Here is a 24,164-nt window from a genome sequence, read left to right as displayed (position 1 = left end):
CTCCCGTTCCCGTGAGAATTTTGCAATATCCTGTTGTAACTAAGCTTTAAATTTACTAAGGTACCTGCATGCCAAATTTCAAGCGTCTATCTTACGTGGCTTAGATTTTTTCATACAAATGTTTTTTCTCGCTAATTCCCGTTCCCGTAGGAATTTTGCAATATCCTGTTATAAATAAGCTTAAAGTTTACTAAGGTACCTGCTTGCCAAATTTCAAGCGTCTAACTTAAGCGGTTTAGATTTTTCATACAAAAGGATTTTCCCGCTAATGCCCGTTCCTGTGGGAATTCCTAAGTATCCTATAACCTGCCCAGGAGTATGAAGAATAATTGTACCAAGTTTCGTTAAAATCCGTCGAGTAGTTTTTGTTTCTATAAGGAACATACAGACAGACAGACAGACAGACAGACAGACAGACAAAAATTTTACTGATTGCATTTTTGGCATCAGTATCGATCACTAATCACCCCCTGATAGTTATTTTGAAAATATATTTCATGTACAGAATTGACCTCTCTACAGATTTATTATAAGTATAGATAATAATAACTCAAACGTTTATGCTGCAGTCAAAACTCATATTCGGTTAAAACCACTTTAGACTGCAAACAATCAGTCAAAATTGCTTTCGCCTGATTTAAAATTTTAGCAGTTTTTTTATTCTTAGGCCTGGTTTTTTGATTCGTAGTTAAAATAACCAATGGTCAAATTTGACAGATGTCAAATGACAAGTGGTTAAATATCAGAAATAAATGTTTTTCAAACAATGGTTAGCTTGACTTTTAGTACATTTTTAACTATTAGTTTACATTTTGTTAATATTTAATCATTAGTAGCAAAATTTAACAATTAAAATATAATAAATAAATTTAATAACTATTAACAATTAGTTATTTTAACTATGAATCAAAAAACTGGGCCTTAGTCAAAAATCATACAATCAAAAGGACTGACATTTTACAGTTAAAAGTGGGTTTGACTAATGCCTTTGGTCAAAACCACTTTTGATTGATTTTTGCAGTCATCTCATTATTTGGGTGCTTTCATTACAATAAAGTCAATATAATGAACCTGCAATAAAGATACAACGTGTGAATTTATTTCTAAAGAACTCAATTACATCTTTGTAGGTAGGTACCTACCTATCTATTAAGTTTTTTTTTATTTTTAAGTTAATTCACTAGATCCGATAGATATTAATTTGACGAGTACCTAAAACACCACCTTTTGTACTTCTCGGGAAATTGTTATAATTCAGTGCGAAATATCCTTTGTCTAGGGGTTGGGGTTTGAGAGAGGCAGCAATGTCGTTAACATGCTAATTGCTGTTTATGTTAAAACAGGCTATTGTAGCCAGCGGTGCAACTATTAAACAGCGCCCTTCGCGAATTTATTATTTACTAAATGAAACAAAGAACAAATGGTTCAATTTTGCGAAAAAGGTATTTTAAGTGACAAATAAATTGAGGGCAGGCTTTTCGCTACAGAATTGTCGCCAAAGGCAGTCTTCATTTTATTAAAATTATTATCAGAAGTATTTAATATAACAGCAGAAATAATTAGTAAATGTTTGAGAGGGTAATTCAGTAGGTTCTGTCGGTCGGGAAATATCGCTACAGTTCCGAACTTAACAAAATACCTAGGATTGTAAGAATTCAATTAAATTATTTGTAATTTGTTTTTCCATTTTGACTAGCTGTGTCCGCGACTTCGTACGCGTGGAAATAGTTCGAATAATATTTCCCCTTTTTGAAACATTTTTCTTTACAGCTCCGCCTATAGTGGCTATAGGGTGATGTTATAATATAGCCTAAAGCCTTCCTCGATAAATGGGCTATCCGAAACAAAAATAATTTTCAAATCGGACTATCAGTTCCTGAGATTAGCGCGTTCAAGCAAACAAACTCGTCAGCTTTATAATATTAAATAGAATACTGTTTTTTTGAAATTTAATGTACCTACTATTAAAAACCTAGGTCCTGAGGGTAATCTGTACAATTTTGCTTGTGACCTGGAGATAGCCTATTAGACACCTAAGAAAAATACAAAATAAATTTAATACCCCGATCACAAAACTTTCAGCTCGTCTGCTGAAAGAAATTAGTGCACGTTGTCAGCCGAGGAGCGAGAAGCAAGCTGCATTGCTCATTTGCATACTAATTACGCTGAGCAGATGGACCCAACCCATAATTCTCCAGTCTTCGTTTAATGGAGACCTGTTTTAGGTAGGTACTTGTAGTTGTAACGTGGATGCAACTGGCAGGTATTTCCTCTGTAAGAACTTTAATCTATACTTAAAATAAATCTGTAGAGAGGTCAATTCTGTACATGAAATATATTTTCAAAATAACTATCAGGGGGTGATTAGTGATCGATACTGATGCCAAAAATGCAATCAGTAAAATTTTTGTCTGTCTGTCTGTCTGTCTGTCTGTATGTTCCTTATAGAAACAAAAACTACTCGACGGATTTTAACGAAACTTGGTACAATTATTCTTCATACTCCTGGGCAGGTTATAGGATACTTAGGAATTCCCACGGGAACGGGCATTAGCGGGAAAATCCTTTTGTATGAAAAATCTAAACCGCTTAAGTTAGACGCTTGAAATTTGGCAAACAGGTACCTTAGTAAACTTAAAGCTTAGTTATAACAGGATATTGCAAAATTCCTACGGGAACGGGAATTAGCGAGAAAAAACATTTGTATGAAAAAATCTAAGCCACGTAACATAGACGCTTGAAATTTGGCATGCAGGTACCTTAGTAAATTTAAAGCTTAGTTACAACAGGATATTGCAAAATTCTCACGGGAACGGGAGTTAGCGGGAAAAAACATTTGTATGAAAATATCTAAACCGCGTAAGTTAGACGCTTGAAATTTGGCATGCAGGTACCTTAGTAAACTTAAAGCTTAGTTACAACAGGATATTGCAAAATTCCCACGGGAACTGGAATTAGCGGGAAATTCCTTTTGTATGACTGACTCACTGACATACCCACGCACAGCCTAAACGGCTAAACGTAGGCACTTGAAATTTATAAGGGACGTAGCTTAGGTACCGTAGAAGTGCACTAAGAAAAGAATTCCCGAAATTCCCACATGAACAGGAATTACCGGGAAAATCCTTTTGTATGAAAAATCTAAACCGCTTAAGTTAGACGCTTGAAATTTGGCATGAAGGTCTCTTAGTAAACTTAAAGCTTAGTTACAACAGGATATTGCGAAATTCCAACGGGAACGGGAGTTAGCGGGAAATAACATTTGTATGAAAAAATCTAAACCGCGTAAGATAGATGAAGGGGGTAAAATGGGATTCACGCGTACGAAGTCGCGGGCGGCCGCTAGTAATTAATAAAATACCTATCAGGAATTTGATAATAAGGAACCTTAATTGGTTCCTCATTATCAAATTATATTTTCAGTCAACGTGTACTTAGTACAATTGTTTAGTTAATCCCGTAAGGCCCGATTCGACCAAACTTTTATCCGAGAATAATTTCTGGTATAACTGGACACATTAACAGTTTCAGTATGGGAAATATGTCAAAACTGACGAATTCACTTGTTTGGTCGAATCCACCCTAAGTGTTATAATCACTGGCAATAAGGAACAAGTCCTATTTGTGTTGCTTTTGAATAGGCCACTACTCATGAAGGTAAAATCTTATTTTTCAGCAAACATGTCCTGTAGTCTGCTGTGTAGTCCGATCAACGAGGATATTCGAGAAATGTCAACCTTACGGGGTAGTACTAATGTACAGAAAGTATCATGTTTTGGTAAAAATAACCAAACTTCCCATCATAAAAGTTTTTGGATTATTGTATGATCTTATATTTGTATTACCTATTTTCATCATGTGCCAAGTTTCATAGGCAGAGGAATTATTCGGGTAACAAAAGCTTCGTTGATCGGACTAGTGCACAGTGCTTTCAACTGTATTACTGGTAGATCTTGGCCGTGTATGCCATCTTGGTTGTCTAGTCGAACTTCATATTAAGTCTTGCCGTTGCCTTCACTACTCCCATTGACTAAGTAAGGCTGGGTTGCACCACCTAACATTGCATTGTCGACATTCCACCAACTCGCACTAAGCGTTTCGATGACTCTTTTATAATGCGAACAGCTAAGGACTGGAATTCGCTGCCTGCTGGTGTCTTTACTGAACACTATAATCCGGGTCTTTTCAAGGCGCGAGTGAATAGGCACTTACAGGGCAGATTTTACCATCCTAGTATGCATCTTACTTAACATCAGGTACGATTGCGGTCAAATGCCGCCTTGTCCTGCATAAAAAAATCTTTGGCCGTAACTATACATATGTATGTAGTAACGATAACGATAACCGGTGTTTTTTGTATGGAGTTTGGCAGAATTTTGACGTTTATTAAAGTTAAAGTAAGATGGTGCAACCCAGCCTAAGTGAAGATGCTAATGATGAATGTGGTAATATTAGCCACTTGTTGCTATGCCTGCGTGTTGCACCACCTGGGGCAGCAATATTTCATTCATGGCCGCCAATGAATTTTCCAAATTAAAACTTAGCTCCAATAAATTAGTTCGCGATTGAATTTATTACCAGCTCGGCAGGAATTTCCTCGTGGGAATTGCAACTATGTAGGTGTAATAAGATGGATACCATATAAACGATATTGTAATGGTAAATTAACTAAGACATTATCAAATTACCTAAATGATAATATGAGAAGAATGGAGGCCGCGTACCAGAAAACGCAGCGTAGGACGTCCCCCACAAGGTGGACCGACGACATCATAAAGGTAGCAGGGAAGCGCTGGACGCAGGCCGCTAACAATCGATCAAATTGGAAAGCATTGGGGGAGGTCTATGCTCAGCAGTGGACGTCCTATGGCTGAAATGATGAATATGAGAATCAGGATGTACAAGGTAACAACTACTGTTGGTTTTCTTTAATATATCTAGACTTTTAATAGTAACCACCTCTGAGCTCTGGAAGGAAGATCGCCTGGCTCCAGGATTCTTTGTGGGAGAAAATTTTACTATAGTGGTAACTGGTAAGGCTTGTTCTAAGACGCCTATTTACCACCATCTTACCTTAGTTTGACCCCACAGAGTTTAGTTTCACGTGTCTCTTCTCATTGATTGTAGGAGATGTGACGCGGCCATAGGGTGAAGGCGAGGCAAGTTTTAAAGACCTTTTATTTCCCATTAAAAACTATTAAGAAATTAACTTTCATGTAGGTAATTCATATATTGTCCAATAGCCAAAATAAATAGATTTCCGCGGGAATCGTCCTATGAAACAGACTAACGCCCATATTAACGAACTTTACTATAAGGTCTCACAGTGCGCGTGGACGCACAGGGTCACACACGAACCTTTCACCCCTTGAAACACCATATCATAGAGTTGTGGGTTCGATTTGCTGCTTCACTTAGGCAAGCATCTTTTGTGAATACAGGCGAAAGAGGCAAGTGCTTTTGACATTCAATCAAAAGATCCAGAATCATAAATGATAAACAAATTCGGTTGTTTCATACTTTATAATGAAGTGCGCTAGTTAAGCGAGATTATGCGAAGCGTACCGGTGCTGAAGTTTGTGCATAAATTGTGCCCCCGTGACGTTTTTGTCGTAACGATAGAACTTTACGAAGAAAACGCAGAATCTTGAATAGACCCAACCTTTGTTTGACAAGCGTGAACAATAGATTTTAATACGGTCGATGCTGCCACATAATTAGGGCCGATTGAATTTTGAAATGGATCGTATCAATAAAATATAAAAAAAAAAATTGAATGATACTAAGTGTGTGTATGAATGAAGAACCTTAACTTTATAGTGAAGTAAATATAATTTTGTATTTTGAAGCAATTTCGCTTTATTCAAACACTTCGTTGTTTTTGTTTAGCTTAGAATATTAAAATATCATGTAATTTTCGAATTGTTTTTGTACATTTGAGTATTTTTTATTTATGGTAGGTAGGTCATATTATTATTCTGTGGTCATACTTCAACAAAAATCAAAATTGAAGCAAGCTACAAAAATGTAGGATTTGTAAGAAAGTTTTGGCAATCAAGCAATTACCTACGAGTGTGTTATGACTGCTGCTGTTTGAAACGGATTCATCCAGACTCTTGCGGCTGATACGAGTGGGCTGTTGTGTGAAGCCTTCAGGGAATTTCATTTCATCTAGTTTGTAGTTTTCGGGTCCGGGACGGGAAAAGTTGACATCCGACTTCCATCAATTAAATGTCGTGTATGTTTGTAAAGGTTACACAGATGCCAGGGTTTCTCAGCCAGCAATTTTAACACGGACTCGGTTGCTTGAACTTATTTAATTATTTTTGGGTTATTATTCGTATACCTAATAGAAAAATATAAAAGGAGTATACAAATCCTGGTCCCATTTTCATCACTGGATAAGTACCTACTTTTGAGATGAAAAAAGTTACTATGATGCCAAGTTCCATATGTTAGTCCGTTCAGAGTTATCCTTTATTAAACATAGTAGTTTTAAAAGAACCAATAGGTACCAGATGTCATAGAAAACCTGGCATCATCCTTTGCATATACCTATATGTATTATAGAGATTTCTTCCGGCCCAATATTAGAATTAGATGGTTGAGTGTAGATTAGAAATCTGAGTGGTGAACTAATAAAGTTGTTAAAGGAATTTAATCGAACAATTCTTACTTATAAATAATATTATGCGAATTATCCCAGATTCCCAGCAGCATTTATGTATTTACCAACTAACCCTAGAATTAAAAAATCGAATACCGATAAAGGATGAATACGTATGCCCTAAGTGTACAGCGGAACGCTTGATACGTGCTCATAAGTACTTAGTTTGAGTCTACAATAGACTAGTTTTAACACAGTATTTTCAGTTTAATCAAAGTATTTTAGTATTTTCAAATTTTGATATTTTTTTAAAGGACAAGCAGTAAATTAATTGTTTTTTTTTTTATTAACATGTTTTCTTTACTCTATATTTTAATGTAAATAATGATAGGGCTCTAATTACAATAACTACAAAGTATAACAGATAACTTAATACGTAATATTTTTGCTCGTTTTAATAGGTCTTGTATAATAATTCACGTCTCTATTTCTGGCGAAAGTTTTTATCGAAGTCCCCGTAATTTTTACTCACACTGGACGTTTAGTTGTGGTATACGAGTTGCCGTATGTCACGGCTTGAGACCTTGGTCATAGAAGTTGTTTTTTATGAAACACATCTGAACAACTGAACTCGTATTTTGTTAATTTGTTCTAAATATCAACAATCATTGATTAATACCTATAAAATAGCAACATAATTATGTAAATCATTTCTCTTTATTATATACGATGGACATTAGCAGAAACAAAACCAAACTAACAATGTAAAATTGTATTGAAAAAGCTGGTCTAAATTACCAGACTCTCCCTTATGTCTTTCACAATTTATTATTACGCTACTAAATATTTCAATTAAATGTGACAACAGAAAAATTAATCTTCGCAAACCGAAATACACATTGTACTTTTCACTCAGTTACTTAGGCTCCTTTAAAATATTCATGCTAGGAACTTTTATAAGGCGCAACTTTTTTCGGGACGTTTTATTTTGTTCGAGCAAGAAGGGTCGAGGGGGAAAAAGCGAAAACGTGTACACTTCAGTCGATTTCACTTGAGCTAAAATTAAAGCCCGTCTGGGATCAGCGGTTTTTAAGATTGCGGGCGCTCTTTGTTGGTGCCACGCCACGTAATAATAGCACGAACATTACGGAATCCGAAATTCCGAAGGGACCCCGAATAGACCGTTGTCATTCTGTTTGCTCCATTGGCATAACTTCAAAATAGTTATACCCCCCATTTGCTCTAGTTATGAGTGTAGTTAGAGGAAGAAGTAACGTTTGTTGTATGTGGCGCAGATTTATGGGTGCCGGCGTATTTGGCTTTTAGGAACGTCTTTTGTTTATCAAAGTAGTTTTGTTTCTAAAAAAACAACGTTAAAATCTTGTGTCAAGTTTTCATAAACAATTAAACGACTTCTATATTACATCAGTCTCACAAATAAATGAGTACTAAATCAATGCCACAGCTATCTAAGCTGATTGCTTGGTCAATTTTTATACTACTTTTTAAATACATTAAATAAAACTTACAAGTAGGTACGTACACTCATATGCGATGATAAAGCAATGTTGTCGTATTATGCGCCTTAACAAACAAAGCGACGTAAGCACTTTCGAGGGACTCTAGCATTAAATACACTAAGCCGCAGAATTTCGGGATGAAAGAAACGTCACGCAGATAGATAAGCGTGGCCATACTTCTCGTAAAGCGGTAGATTATATCGAACCACAGTGGTGGAAAAATAAAATGCCTACTCAACATTTTATTATTCCACTACATCATTTTACATAAAAATAAGAATTTCAATGCTTGTCACAAGCATACGTCTCGGTTTACATCTTTTTCTTGGATAAGAAACTCATTTTTTAGCTCGAATATGCGGACTTTTCAGGAAATACGATATTCATCTAAATAATTACCTAAATTCGAGCGTAGCTCTTAAATGGGATTTTACACAAATAGGCACAATAAAACACAACAATAGCACAAGAAGTAAAAGTGAGTTGATTTGTATTGTTTTTATTTCTGGTGCTAAAATAAACATGTTTTTCTTTATTTCTTTAAAAACTAGTGAACATCAAAATGAGTCCCACTCTGTCGCAATTGCGATGCCCATTGCGATGGTATCCCACTCAGCATATTACATCGTGACCCTAGTATAGTTTTCAGGGAGGACATTGGTGGGAAAACCCCAGTCAATAAGTCACTCAGCCAGATAGGTGTGGATAAGACTCTTATAAGACATGAAAAGGATTCAACTTCATCGAAGAATACCAATCAATGTCTTGACCCATTCATATCGTGAATTATATTCATTTGTTTGGTGCTAAATATGTTTTTGATGTTACGAAAAATGCTGTAAAGCTTTTATCAGAAAATCTGTAAGTTAAATCCGTACCGCGCGGGAATAACTTGACATGTCATTTTTGCGTACTTTTCAGGGGAGCGATTTTAAAGTTTAGAGTTCCCTGGTAAATCGGAATTAATGATAATTGATATTTTTATGATTGAAATAAGCTAATTTGATGCATATCTTTCGATTGGCGTAAGAATTTGACTAAATTATCTTCTTATTCTATTAAAAAAAAGACTTGTCAAGTTGTGTACCGACGACTTGTCAAGTTATTCACCAAAGAAAAACAAATATTTAAGGTGTAAAAATTGGATTTAAGTTAATTATTTTGAATGAAGTTTATGTAAAAAAACAAAACATAAAAATAGAACATATTTTTATCACTTTTGCAATGAAATAGTAGCAAATTTATTAGAAAATTCAAATATAATCGCAGATTATGATTGCTTTTGATCAGGTAATTGTACGTTTACTTAAAATTAAAAAAAAGACAAATAAAAGAACAAAAGCCATGCTTCATAACAAGCACAATTAATTTTAATTATTTTAAGCTTACCATTAAGCTTAAAATAATTAAAATTAGCTAGATACATTTTTGCGTAAGGTCGACACGCCCTTTCGCGTCCACCGTCCAGTTCACGTCCAAATGACGGATCACTCTAGAACGAAAGCTATTGCTATGATTCCCTGAATGTATGACACGTAAACCCACATTAAAAAAATCTTATGGCATGCTACCGTTTTTGCCAAAAATAAATCCCACATGAGCAGGTGCGCGTTTCAAGGTAAGTTTTTAATATATTTAGGTCTAGTTTGGGATTTCAGCCTTAACCATGAACCATACAATACGGATAATGATATCGGTGATTGTATTTTATTAAATGACACTTAAAATAAGGTGGATGCGAATTTACTACAATGCAATTTCCACTTTGCGTCAGAAGTGATCGCGGTCTGGTCTAACTGGGTTTAAGATATTAAAATATACAAAACAATGCATGTTTTATATCATGTAAAACGTTATTTACAAGACATATCGAACACAAAGATTTTTTTCAGTACTTAGGCCTTTTCCTGGACGCTAATTCGTTTTCAGCCAAATGACGTCCACTGCTGGACAAAGGCCTCCCCCAAGGTTTTCCACAATGAACGGTCCTGCGCTGCCCGCATCCAGGCTCTTCCCGCTACCTTCACCAGATCGTCGGTCCACCTAGTAGGAGGCCTGCCCACGCTACGTCTTCCAGCCCGTGGTCGCCACTCGAGAACTTTCCTGCCCCAACGGCCATCGTCTCTACGAGCTATGTGTCCCGCCCACTGCCACTTGATTTTAGCAATTCTGCGAGCTATGTCGGTTACTTTGGTTCTCCTGCGGATCTCCTCATTTCTGATTCGATCACGCAGGGAAACTCCGAGCATAGTCCGCTCCATCGCCCTTTGGGTGACCTTGAGCCTTCTTATGAGGCCCATAGTAAGCGACCACGTCTCAGCTCCGTATACCATCACTGGCAACACACATTGGTCGAATACTTTCGACTTGAGACACTGCGGTATTTCGGACGTGAGTATATGGCGAAGCTTCCCGAACGCTGCCCATCCGAGTTGGATTCGACGATTGACCTCTTTCTCGAAGTTGGATCTACCTAACTGGACTGTTTGTCCCAGGTATACATAATTGTCAACAACTTCGAGTGTAGAGTCTCCAACCTTCAGAGGAGTGGGTGCAACATGGACATTAGACATGATTTTTGTCTTGTCCATGTTCATTCTGAGGCCCACGCTAATACATGCTCTTAATGTAGCTTACCCTTGTGATAGCCAATTTGCGTCCACATTTCTAAATACAGACGTTGTAAATAATATTAAAAAGCAAACTGTGCCTAGAGAGGATACCATATTGCAAATTGAGCCATACTATTGAAATTTCAAAAAATGAAATAAACTAAAATATATGTCTGTTTATAATTATTAAGTGTGATACCTAAATATTTTGAATACCAATTAGTAAGATTTTATTTATATTTTTTTATTTCCATGCTGTTATTAATTATTAGTGATTTTGAATGCATTTTTTCTATATTTTATTAATATTACAAAGATAATATTAAAACTTCTAATGGTTTAGAGCAAGTTTAAAACTATACTTATAAAGACTAAAGGGAGCATAATGACAACAATTTTTCGTTCAAAATGATTACGAAAACCCTGAGTTGTCTGACATTAGTTTTTATAAATGTGAATTATATTTTGTTAATGAATGTAAATGACAATTACAGTAATAATTTTGCATGCCTAAAGGTGGAAGATGGAGATACCTACTTGAAAAATTGTAACACCTACTGATGTAAACCCATTTTCGCAAAATAAATGATTTGATTTGATTTGATTTGATTTGAAAAATTGCATATTATTTTTATTCCTCAAATCTACCAACTCACTAAATGGACGAGATCTGGCGTATCGACCCTACTTACTTTTACCTCATCATTATTCCTAAATAATGTCATTGAAGTCAAATAGACTATAAAAATAAAATTAAATTACTAAACTTATCCTTCTTCTTTCAACTTGCTATTTAAACGTTAATTTAGTTTTAAACTATTGAAAATAGTAATAAAAGTAATAATTAACGCTTAAATATATTAAAAAATATTTTCAGGGGTTGGTAAGTAAAAAATATTTAAAGACGCTCGAAATCCTGACAATGTTATATTTTAACAACTGCTAATGACACAATTATAAAAATATGATTATACGAAGGTAATAGCTGGATAACTCCAAATATCCAAACTCTTGACTGCGTGCATAACAAGACAACTGCACATATCATGGATGTGTTTAGTACTCAGAGGGGATCATAACTTGATAACTGTTTTTGTCAAATTAGAAACGAAAATCCATAAATGTATAAGTCGAGATATTAATAAATACATGTTCTGACATACATTGATAAATCGAAATATAAATGTTTGTAAGAATAATATTAATTGGATATATCGTTATGTCAAATATTTATTGCCTAAATTAGAGATATTTACTTATGAACAAGAGCTGTATTTCAAGTATTTTTGGGTATTTCGAGTTGAGTTTTTTATACCAGTAGGGTATAAGGTAGAGGAAGCGCTTAAGCTAATAAAAAAAAAAAAGTGCAGGTCGAGATGTCAAGTTATTCCCGCGCGGTACGGAAATAACGTTGTTTGTTTTCCAAATAAAGTTAAATAAAAATTAAAAATAAATACAATTCTAATACCTACCTTTATTACACCCACCTATTTTATATTTTTTTAATAAAGTTAATCTCCCACAGAAACTCAGTTTGTGATTGATAAAAGCTTCTTTTCATGTTTCTAGAACTTCCTCGCTATAGTGTGTTGAGCCAACACTTGAGCCGCGTTTCAAAAAACTTCTTCAAAAGCCTAGTTTACTTGATAATAGCCTTTTCTTCCACTGATTTAGGAATAAAAGTTAAGGAGCGCTCCAAGACAGAAAAGATTTCATTTGAAAGTCATTTAACTTAAAAAGTTCATGAAAAATGGAAGCTTTTCATTCAATCTAGGAGTCAGGGCGTAAAGACAAACTGCAATGGATCCAGGTAAAACGGAATAGAATTGAATTTTCAAGATAGGTAGGTATACATGACTGGAATGTGTGAATTTCTAGGCATATAATTTGTAGACTTAACTTTATTATCATAGAGACATCAGAGAAACTTGTCTGCCAGTCTGTCCGAGTAGGGATTTATACTAAAAAGAAACAAATTTTTATTTTTATTTTGAGCTGTAGGGAAAAGTAGTACGACTACTTCAGCACAGTCAGTCTCATGCCCCATGACTCGGTCTTTGGTCATCATTATAGCCTTGATCACACGTACCGAGTAATCGGGCGAGACAGTGCTCTCGGCCGAGTACTCGGTGCGTATGAACATAGCGCCGAGTGATCGGCCGAGTGCTCGGCCGAGCAAAGCGACGAGACAGTAGCTCGACTCCCGTTCAACTTACTAGGCCGAGTATCCACGCTCCCGCTGCCCCACATTGTCTCGCTCGCTCGCTCGATGATTGACGTCACGTCCACAGATTAGAGAAAAAGAAAAGTCTCAATAGAACTGAACTGACTGTGCTAATTTCAAAAGACGTGTGAACAGCACTCGCTTACATCACTGTCTCGACCGAGTAAACTACTCGCCCGTCTACTCGGGCGAGACAGTAAAATGATACTAGGCCGAGAGAGTTGGGTGAGCGAGTCACCTACTCGAGCGCTCGGCCGAGCACTCTGCGTAATGGTTATACACACCGAGTACTCGGCCGAGAGCACTGTATCTCCCGTTTGCTCGGTACGTGTGATCAAGGCATGTGTGTTGTGGCAATGGCTCGTGCCACAACTCCCGGTTTGTAACTTTCTTCAGTGCCCAATGGATTGAGATCCTCAACCAAGACTTATTTCACTTTTCTATATGGGGGTTGGTCCTTGAAAACGATTCGTTTTCGGTCGGACTGAATAATTTCAACACTCCAACGTAATTTATGAAAGGACTATGAATAAATGATGAAAGCTACTCCCGTTGAGGTTCTGTGGTTGGTACCACTTAAAATAAAATAATTAAATATTAAAACAAAAAATTTAATATTATATTATTTAAGTTACAAAGGATTATAATTTAGGAAATTGAAATAAACGACTTTTTACTCGTTTAAGCACAACATAACCATTACAATAACTTTAATGAAACAAATTCTACGGTCAAAACAGCGCAATATTTACAGCCTACCTTTGATACTTTGATCTTTATTTTTATGATAATAAGAAATATTTCGATTCAATATAAAGCGGTACTATTACCTACATCCCCGAAGGCGCTCTGAAATTAAAACATACCCTCCATCTGAACTCAAAGGCATTAGGCATACTTTACCTGATAACTCGCTACAATTTGTTCTCAGAACATAATGGATTCACAAGTTACTTTAAACTTGAAAGTTATTTAAACACAATATTATTTATTCATTAAGAAAATGGAGCCTTTTAATGTAAGTGCAGAAACATTAGAAAATGAACTCTGATGCTTTCAGCTATATTCAAGGGCAAGGTCAAGTGCATAATAACACAGCAGTTCAGTATTTATTGAACTTCTTTCACGCCAACGTATTGTCCGCTGCATTTGGATTCTCTCATCTGGAGGTCTTAGGCTAAATTTATAGGTGGTGGGACACAAAACTGAAATACCGATTTACCAATATTGTTTTTTTTTATCCACAACTATGAATCTCTTGGCCTGTATCTCACCTGATGGTAAGTGACGATCAGGCCGAAGGTGGAAGCGAGCTTCACCCGGAATCCTCAACCATGGAGGAACTGGCTATCTTACCCCTAACTGCCGGAACACAATAATGCTGTTAACATTGTTGTTATGGCGACAGACTTAATCAATCAAATCAAAGTTAATGTCATTGCAGGCTAAGAGTAGGCGCACACCGTTGATTTTTAGTTGGCCGATAGTTGTGCCCGATTTTAATTTGTATGAAGAATCGGCCAAGTCGAATCGGCGTAGTGTGCGCACTCCCATACATGCCCATACTGATCAACTGCCCGACTAAACTATCGGCCGACGAAAAATCAACGGTGTGCGCCTACTCTAAAATATAACATTCTATTAGTACGGGACTATTCCCACCTCTCGTTCCCTCTGCAAATCGTAGGTACGAGTATGTAGCCTTGATCGCCAATAAAAACCCAACCAGTAAATACATAATACTAACTGTTGGTAGGTAATTGACATTTTAGTCCGACGCAGTTGTCCCAAAATTTTCCGTCTGCGATGCTGCACTCAGACGATATGATGATTGACGGCTGTTTCGAAACGACTTATTTGAAAGAGTCCTCGACGAATAACTGTTTCTGACTGACTGACATTAGGGTTGTAACATAATCATTCTTAATATTTACATTTTGTAATTTCAAATTGTGGATACTTTAGTAAGTGTTATTAATATTCCTCCATTGTACTTAGTCAATTTCATGAGAGCTTTCAAATATTCATCTAATTTCAGACAAGATTCCTTTGTAAGACAAGATGAAAACGTAAAGGTAATTTTCCACATCGTAGTTAATTTGAAATATTTCTTTTTTATTATTTAACTAGCTGTGCCCGCGACTTCATACGCATGAAAACAGTTTGACTAATATTTCCCGTTTTTGCAATAATTTTCATTACTGCTCCGCCCTTATTGGCTGTAAGGTGATGTTACATAACTACATGTAATATTTATGTATAGCTTAAAGCTTTTCTCGATAACTGGGTAGTTTCTGAGATAAACGCGTTCAAGTATTAGGTAGTATAGATATAATTTAAATATCTTAGTTTCGTATTAAAACCTTCAAATATCGGTGTACCAAAGTTGCAAAAACTCCTCTGTTCTTTTTTTACATTTCTTCACGTTTTAACACGGTGATTTGAAATCTTTCCTCCGCGTAAATCTTCTTTAATTTTGAAGAAGGGTATACTCCAGGGCGCCTGTGCAGTTATTTCTCTGCATTAAGGGCCCCAAATGCTTTAAATGGGACATTAGCTCTGAAACAACCTGTTTATTGAAGCGATAATAATCTTAAAATTACGTTTTACCGTCATATTTTGTATTTGCTTAACTGTTTTCAAAATTCAGGCTCTTCGGTAATCCTCTTCCTCTTTGTGTATAAAATAGCACTAAAGGCTGATTTACACGTAGTTGTTACATGCAATTAAATAACTCACTTGAAGATTAAAATTTAAGTTTCCTACTTAACAACTTAATACTTACATGTACTCGTAAATCAGCCTTTAACGAGTATAACAATGTCACAGTAGAAATCTATAAATGCAAAAATAAATGATAGAGAAAAATACAGTGTAGTACATATTTATGTACTGTAAATACATAAAATCGACAGGTTTAAAACATTTGTAATAAATGAAATTAGGTTTAATTTTAAAAGAGTGAGTTTATCGAGAATAATTTATTTTTTCGTACAAGTCAGAGGTTCTCATTATTATCAATGACCTCAAAGAGTTGGGGCAGCAAAAAGTAAGTGAACAGCTCTACAAGTTGCTTTATTCCTGACTGGGAGTTCCTTTTAGAACGTAGGTGCTCACTAAGATGGGATTTTTCAAAATTCAACCCCTAACTGGGTAAAACGGGATCCACGCTTACGAAGTCGCGGACCGCGCCGCTAGGGAATTATTATAATGGTGAAATAATTTTTCAAAACGGTCCAGTAGTTTTCGAGACTATTCAATAAAATAATCAAATCTTTCCACTTTGTATGTTAGTAGAATAGATTTTGAAATGTTCTTTTAATTTTCGACTATCGATTCATTTAAGCTTTCCGAGGAGTCGGTATTTATCAACATTTTTAAAGGTAAAGACACAGCCTCCAAAGGCAGTGCAATAAAGCTTAGATTGTATCGAATGAATCGTGAAAAATCAAGCTTTAGCTTTACTTTTACTTATTGTGTCACGCTTGGCAAAATGTAACGTACACCGAATGAAAAATTATGGCATAGACATTATTAAGTTAGTTTAAATCATATTCACGACACAAAACTACGATTTCATAATGACTCGCACTGACAGTATGCACTTTTATCATGTTCTTGAACTAGTGATAATGGTAGAGCGGGATGAACGAGAGTTAGAACGAGACGGGCGATATGGTTATGGCTTTTATCACCTGTTGAGTCGTGTTGGTTGACCATGCATGCGTGTGACTAGGGTTTCTGCTCGAGCCTTCTCGAACTCGAGAAAACTCGAGAAATTTGGCTTCACTCGAGACGAGAAAAAAATTACCGGAGCTCGAGAATTCTCGAGTTTCGATTTTGAAGCTTTAATAGTCTTGAAAGCCTGTTTTCTTAGACAAAAGTAAGTTTTTAATTATTTAATAGGTTAACGTTGCTTTTAGACTGGCCTAGTCTTCCTTTTTTAACTGATTTGATTTGCAATTAATGATCTCAATCGAAACTAAGTAATAATGTTTACCTACGAGTATGCTATACCTATTTATTATGTATGTATGTTTAACTCTGACTGATTTAAAGACCGAAAAATTTATTAACTGTCTGTTAGGTTAGGTACTCGTACCTCCTCGTAAAGTTTATTCAAGTCGTTATCCTAAAGAAATTTAAAAAAATATTAAAAAGTGTTTTTTTTGTTTATAAAAAAAAAACTATTTATCGTAATTTTGCTATTTGGACTTGTGTCCTTTGGAAAACAAGTAATTCAATTTTAGCTCCAGATTTTTTATTGTTATTTATCCTTAAAGTACACGCGACTTTATGACTTTTGTTCCTTTAGTTAATAACTAAGTTATGATTATTAGTTAATATTAATTATGGAAGATTTCATTTTTTGTTTGTTTTCTTACCAAAATAAGTGGTACTAAATTCTAATATTGATTGTTGTGCATTAAAGTAGGTATATTAGATTAAAAAACCTGTGTTTTTATTAAATTTCAACCGATTTCAACAGTTTTAATTTAAAGACTCGAGACCCGAGAAAACTCGAGACTTTCGCCTCGAGAATTCCCGAAACTCGAGAAAAAAAATAGGTCGAGAAATCAGAAACCCTACGTGTGACTCACCGGAACTTCGAATTCGATGTTCAAACGACCATTCTTTATTAAGTTCATACAGCATTATCGATACTGGAACTTTTTTAGTTATTGTCATCGATTTCCTATTGTTTTAGGGAGAATTGTTGTTTGTAATTTTATTACTTTTTTCTGGCGGTAATTTACATTGGTCATAAAGCTTATGTCAGTTGTTTTTATTGATCGTAACTTACTAATTAGAAAATTAAAACAATGTTGTTAACATATTAATTTTGTTCATAAAACCAATTTCAATGCAAATATTATCTTTCTTACTACATTATTTATAATATTAGAGACATTTTACATGGAAATACTAGCTTAAATTGTTCTGAGAATATTAAATTGCTGCACCCATTTCAACACGGAGGAGAGTCGGTGCGCTTCAAACAAAGTTTTGAATTAATTCTATTAAATAATAAATAGGTGTGCTAAACTAGCGACTTAGTTTAAAACTTTGTTTTGCGGCTTATGTCTTTCAGTAACCTTATAACATGAATATTTTATTTTCAAATAGGATTATGTTTCATTACCATCGTACCTACTAATAACTTAGGAAAAGATATTTATTAAAATGTAATTCAAAAGAAATTACAGCTGCAATCAAAATCAAACAAGGAAATCGGGAATGCAGGAGCACTGCCCGTGTCGATATAGTTTATAAAGTTTCTTTTGGAGTGCCGTGAGATAACAAATGACGAAACAATGACGCCCATGATGAGAGATGGTAAGGTAAGGAAGGAGGCATTCGAACCCCCCGCGTGCGCTGCGCGACGTTGCCGGCCCGCCAGGCTGCAACGAGACTCGTTGCCGTCCGTCGCCCGTCCGGCCCATCGGCCCGTCATTCGCGCGGTACCTTCCACACAGCGCCCGCGTACCACCGCGCCGCCCGAAAGCGCGCCGTCTCAAACAAACTTACATGTTCACTTTTCGCCGTTCCAAACCAGTTCCATTCAAACAATCCTATTAAAACAACAGATTCTATCACAACCTCCACCAATAAAACCCCTGCAACGAGTTGGGCTTTAACCACGGAGGTGTTGTAACTTCGAAAAACTTTACAAAGTTTGTTTTTAAACTGTACGTGTGCATGTGTGAGCTTAAAGTCATGGCTGGACGAAGTCCCCACTAAACCGGTAAGTAAAACGGACTTTACTGGAAAATAATATTCGAATTAGAATAGATTTTGTAACCGCGTGGGAGCAGATTATGTTTTCTTTGTTATTTTAGATTATTGAAACAAAGCGACGGTGTAATCAGTTGATACTTTATGTTAGGATTGCATCCTCGATGGTGTCGGCAGCTACTTTACCACAAAGACAACGATATGATCAACAAAGGCGTTGTTTATTAACGTTTATTTCTAGGAACTGCAGCGCGGTTTGAAAACTTAACACAAAGTTATTGTCACTTGTTATCATGTTCTTGGTATCATATTGCTTACGATTGTCTTGAAAGGAGACCAAGTAGAGATTATTTTACATATACCTACTCGTAGAGCTGCAAATCTCATTGGTTATAAGTATTATAAAAGTGTTTTCTTTGGAAAAAGAGGACTCCAAGAAATAATTACGTATATTTAATGTAATTTAGTTATTCTTTAGATCGAATAGGTACATTTTGATGATTCTGCTTTTATTGTAGGAGTATATTTACTTTAAGAACTCATCGGAAAAAGTAGAGTCGCTGTAAAAAGAAATTTGAAATTGACTAAAACTTGCTTATCAATTTTCAGCTGTGTTAAAATTAGTCATAATCTTAAAAAACATTTATTTTTATTTATTTATAACTGGATTTTGACCGTGTAGGAGTATTGTTACGTATTCAACATTGTTGGTAAGCCGTGAGTAAGGAGCTTACCCCAATGGGCTTTCTATTAATAATTTATGCTTCTCAAGATTTTAAAAAGCTTCCTGAAATTCAAGTTGATGAAGGGTTACAATACAAGCTCTAATTGACAGTCGGGAACAGGGAAGATTTAAGAATAATCTTTGAAGATGAAGAAGGAACTGAAATAATTTAACTGTTTTACTTTATAAGTCTTAAAATGAAATATCCTACTAAGATAAAATACAATGAAGACATGATTTATGGTTTGCAGGATAACATGATGAATATTATCAAACTGTATGAAAAGATTTTTACGAGATTTTCCAAATCGGTACGCGGAACATTTCAGCAAAAACCCAACTGGCAGCTAAATAATTTGGTTTTCGAAGTATTAGTTCGGATTTGATATAACAACTGCTGAGTGCTACATAAAGCTGATCTCCAAAAAATTTTGTATCTGCTGAGATAGCTGCTGGTATGCAAAAATGCATAAGTTGCTGAACACAATATTATTTTGTTACCTACTTGTAATCAAATAAACATCAGATACAAATGAAACCTCAGTTTTTAGTTAAATTAAACAACTTTATTAAGGGTCAAACAGAGTCTTGATCCTAATATCAAATTTTAATATACATAAGTCAAAGCTTAACTTGATCTAAGTAAACGATCAAAACAAGGGACATTACTTCAATATAATATTGGTTTATTGTCCAATGTTAGAATGGAAGTCTGTAAATGAACCTATTAAATTAATAGCAAAGCCAACCAAAGATTTATTAGCAATTGGGTCCACTGAGAAGGGAGTAAATGTAATTAATCGGCTTTTATTGGATAAACAGCGAAATTATTGTGCTCAACTCTCATAAAGTGGAGGGTTGGGTTGGACCTACTAAACTTGATGTCTATGTATACCTATGTCTTCTTTTGTGTGGGCTGCATCAATTCTTACGTCATAGACGTCTTCGGTTCGACCGGACCGATGTTGCAGCTCATTCAAGTTATTCAAGCTGTACTGTACAGTACCTAATACATATTATGCAGCTTAGCCAGCGATTGCTCGCCAGCTAAGCTGCCACCGGCTTTAGATTCAGTTTGCAGCTGTAAGACGTTATCAGGCACCATTCCGGAACTATCTCGCGACTGTTTTATTCCGAGGATAAAAGTGCCCTATATTACTCCACATCGTGACTAATACAAGTTTTGTGCTTCTACGAGTAATAAGGGCCTTTGGAATTTGTTATAAATTTTGGAAATAATGATCGAATTCTGTTTTTGAACGAAAACAGGACAGACACTAATATTACTACTTTGGAAGCGTCTCTCGCGCAAACTATTCAGTTTAGAAAAAAATGATATTAGAAACCTCAATATCATTTTTGAAGACCTATCCATAGATAATACACACGTATGGGTTTACAGAATACATCTAAATACCAAGTTTCTTTCTACAGTACCTACCTATAGTTATCTTCTAATAGTTTCGGAAAAAGTGGCTGTGACATACGGACGGACAGACAGACAGAGAGACATGATGAATCTATAAGGGTTCCGTTTTTTGCCATTTGGCTACGGAAAACCAGGCCGTTAAAGTACGTTTTATTTGCATTGTAGTATTTGAGCTATTCTACAAAACGAATGTTAACATTATAGTATGCGTCTATTACATAGTTCCGACCGAACAACGAGACCGCTTCATAGCGGTGGCGTACTCGTACTTAATAAACACAGACTAAACTAATGTCAGACACAGATGGATGCAGTTTTACCTTTTCATAAAATTTTTACCTTTTAATACAAAAACTTGCAAACATCACATAGAAACGTGATTACTTTCATGTTTCCACGTGATTTTAAAAGTTTATGTAAAAATTTTTAATTTTTCGAGCAAGAAACGTGGATTTCGTTTTCATAGGGTTTCTTGCTACTTCCGAGATTGCCTTGGTATTTTTGGTTTCGCTGGTTGACTGTTAACAGATTTGATTTCATTAACCACTGGGCACCACTGGGTCTGTGGCATTTACAAAAGATTAAAAGTTATTTAAACCTTTTTATTGATATCAATTTTATTATAAATCAATGCAAAGGTTTATAGTTAATAACATTGATATCAATCAAATTAAATAGTTTTTGTGTATGTTCAAGTAAATCATGACAAAAAAGTTACGTGTTCTATTATAATATACAGTGTTAATTAAGTACCTAACATCATTTAATAATTACTTCTATCATAATTCATTTATTATAATAATACATTTATTTCAATTTAATCACATTATCCTGTAAGAACACAGTCCGTGTCCTTACTTGGAAGAATTTGGGCTGCCATAACTGAAATTCTTTCGCTTCATTAATTATTTATTAAAGCAATTGTAATTTCTAATTAGGGCATTAATAACATCTTTTGTTGAACAATTTCCATTTTCGCTGAATGTATCCCAGTTACTAATTGTAGGCTGAGTTTGACTTTGATAGAATATTCAAAGTTAAAAGATTTCAGATAAAGTAATTCATTCTTTGTTTTAAGTAGGTACTTCTCGCAATTTTCGGGGCTCTGTCACCCCTCATCACAACTGAAGCGTCAAATTCATTGAGATGTGAACAGATTAAGCTATTTTAGCACGGTGTGTTTAGCAGTTACCCAGCTACCAACATTAGTTCTAATGTAGATAATTAATTAAACACAAAGTTGTAAAGTTCTACTTTTTGTATGTATTTCAACTTAAATACTGTGGGCAGTAGAATAATAATCTCTTGTGTAACTCATTTTTATTAATAACATTATTATTACGTTTTAGTTTTACAAGACTTTATTCTGTGTAATTTATGAACCTTGTACAGCAGTAGCGTTTCTTATAATAAGTAACTTAGTCAGTCAATCTCTAAATTTTTTCTTAACGTACCAATAGGTCTGCCATTGGCATTAAGTACATACCAGTTGAACTTGGTCCTTTTAAGTCCGACCATGGGATATTCTTTTCTTTCTGGCCACTTGCTAACATAAATAATAGCTCCAACTTGTCTAAGTGGTCTAAGCCGCGCTTTAGTAAGACGAACCTCCATCGTCAAACCCCTACGGCAAATGTTGGCTACTCACTGTCACTTTAGTTTTTTGTTTGGACTTTAACATTACAATTTTTTGAGTCAGTTAAACTTAATGGTGAGGTTTTTACATACCACGCAAATGCATACCCCAGCACCATTCATAATGTCTCCAAAACAGGTTTCGTTTTCAGAGTGATGGGCACGTGAAACACAGTTTCTCATTAAGTTCGCTTTAATATTTTGTAATTAAGCGTTTCAGTTTTAATACCATTCCTCCTTTATAAGATAGAAATTATCATTAATTTCAATTTACTTCCATGGAGTTCATAATTAATGTCACCTAGAGACCGTAATAGATGGTGTACCTATATAAAATAGCTTTACCTACGAGCCGTGTACCTAGACTGTAGATGTATATTAATACGCAATACGGTGATGGTGACTTTCTGAATCATCTTTATCGACTTCAACGCACTTACGAGGCAATTTATTCATATTCTCGAAAACGGGGAACTGACAGAGTCAATGCAAACTTGGTCCCGTTATACTGACTTTGTAATTGACTGCCTATATGAATGCACAGCTGAGGGCGATGACTCAGATCCGGAATGGAAATCATTAAGATTTTTGGGCGATCTTAAAATTAGCACTAGAGTTTGTAAATTTTTCATTGGAAAAGACACCTAAGCGTTAGCCAATTTTATACATCGAGCTTCGTTTGCATAAAGTACACTATTTTTATTTTATGTATACGTACTTAGTACTTATGTGTTCAAAACCTTTATGAGTACATAGAAACGTTTTCAATTAAAAACTTTTTAATAACCCGTAACCTAACTAACCACAACCACTTAACAGGTTGAAACATGCTGGTAGGCAACAAAAAATAATAATTTTCACATTGGTACTATTTATATTCCAGTACATACATGTACCTACACTCGTATATTGAATTTGAAAGCTTTCATAAATTAATAAATAGCCACAGAAATAGCTTTCACTCTACTTTAGTGATTTTCTGTTTTCAACATTTTGCTTCATTCCGTATTAACTCATTTTTTGCTATAACTTTAACTTAAATAGGTACAAGCTCTTAATTTCAATCTGCAATAATCTGAAGTGAACTTTCGATGGATCTCAAAGATAAAGCACGCACCTGTATGCAGAATCATCAGTTTTAAAGTCAGTGACACGACTGCAGCTTCACCATTTCGAAATCTATGTTTACCTTTCATTCAAGGTTTGTGTGTCAGTCTGCCAGTATGATTCATACGTCTATGAATCTACAATACACGTGCTAGTGGCAATTAAATTGAACGATTGAAAAAGCTCAGCTGATTGGCAGCTTTTATTTTATTCGGTTTCTTGACATTGTCGTGTTAATTGTTGTGTCGTGTGGTCCACTTTTAGAACTAACGGTGTCTTGGAACCTGCTTATTATGGTTTTATAGTCTTATTTCCACGAAATCAATAAATAAATCAAAATAATTAAAACATTAGTCTTTTGAACATAATCCCTTCCTCAAATGTACCTATAGTTACGAGTATTTATGCAATTGTAGAATTAAGAATTTGAATGCGGTATCTGCAATCGTTTCTGGTATCTTTCTCCTAAAGCAATTGCTAACCACGTAGTTCTAGCCCAATCTTAGACTGCGCTCGTAAAGTTTTGAGCGGTAAGCTAATTTTCTGAATGCAGACAGAACAGAGCGAAAG

General features: G+C 35.2%; 1 protein-coding gene across 1 annotated transcript in view; it reads left to right on the top strand.

Moving 5' to 3' along the window:
- Positions 1-18,435: 18,435 nt before the first annotated feature.
- The window catches only part of LOC135086501 (capon-like protein), a 184,062-nt gene continuing 178,333 nt past the window's right edge, over positions 18,436-24,164 (top strand). The window contains exon 1 of the mRNA XM_063981223.1: positions 18,436-18,709. The gene's annotated coding sequence lies outside the window, so the exon portion shown is untranslated. The remainder of the gene's footprint in view (positions 18,710-24,164) is intronic.

This window comes from Ostrinia nubilalis, chromosome Z (genome assembly GCF_963855985.1).
Source record: "Ostrinia nubilalis chromosome Z, ilOstNubi1.1, whole genome shotgun sequence".
Classification (NCBI taxonomy): Eukaryota; Metazoa; Arthropoda; class Insecta; order Lepidoptera; family Crambidae; genus Ostrinia; species Ostrinia nubilalis.
This window is presented reverse-complemented; position numbering and strand designations above follow the sequence as displayed.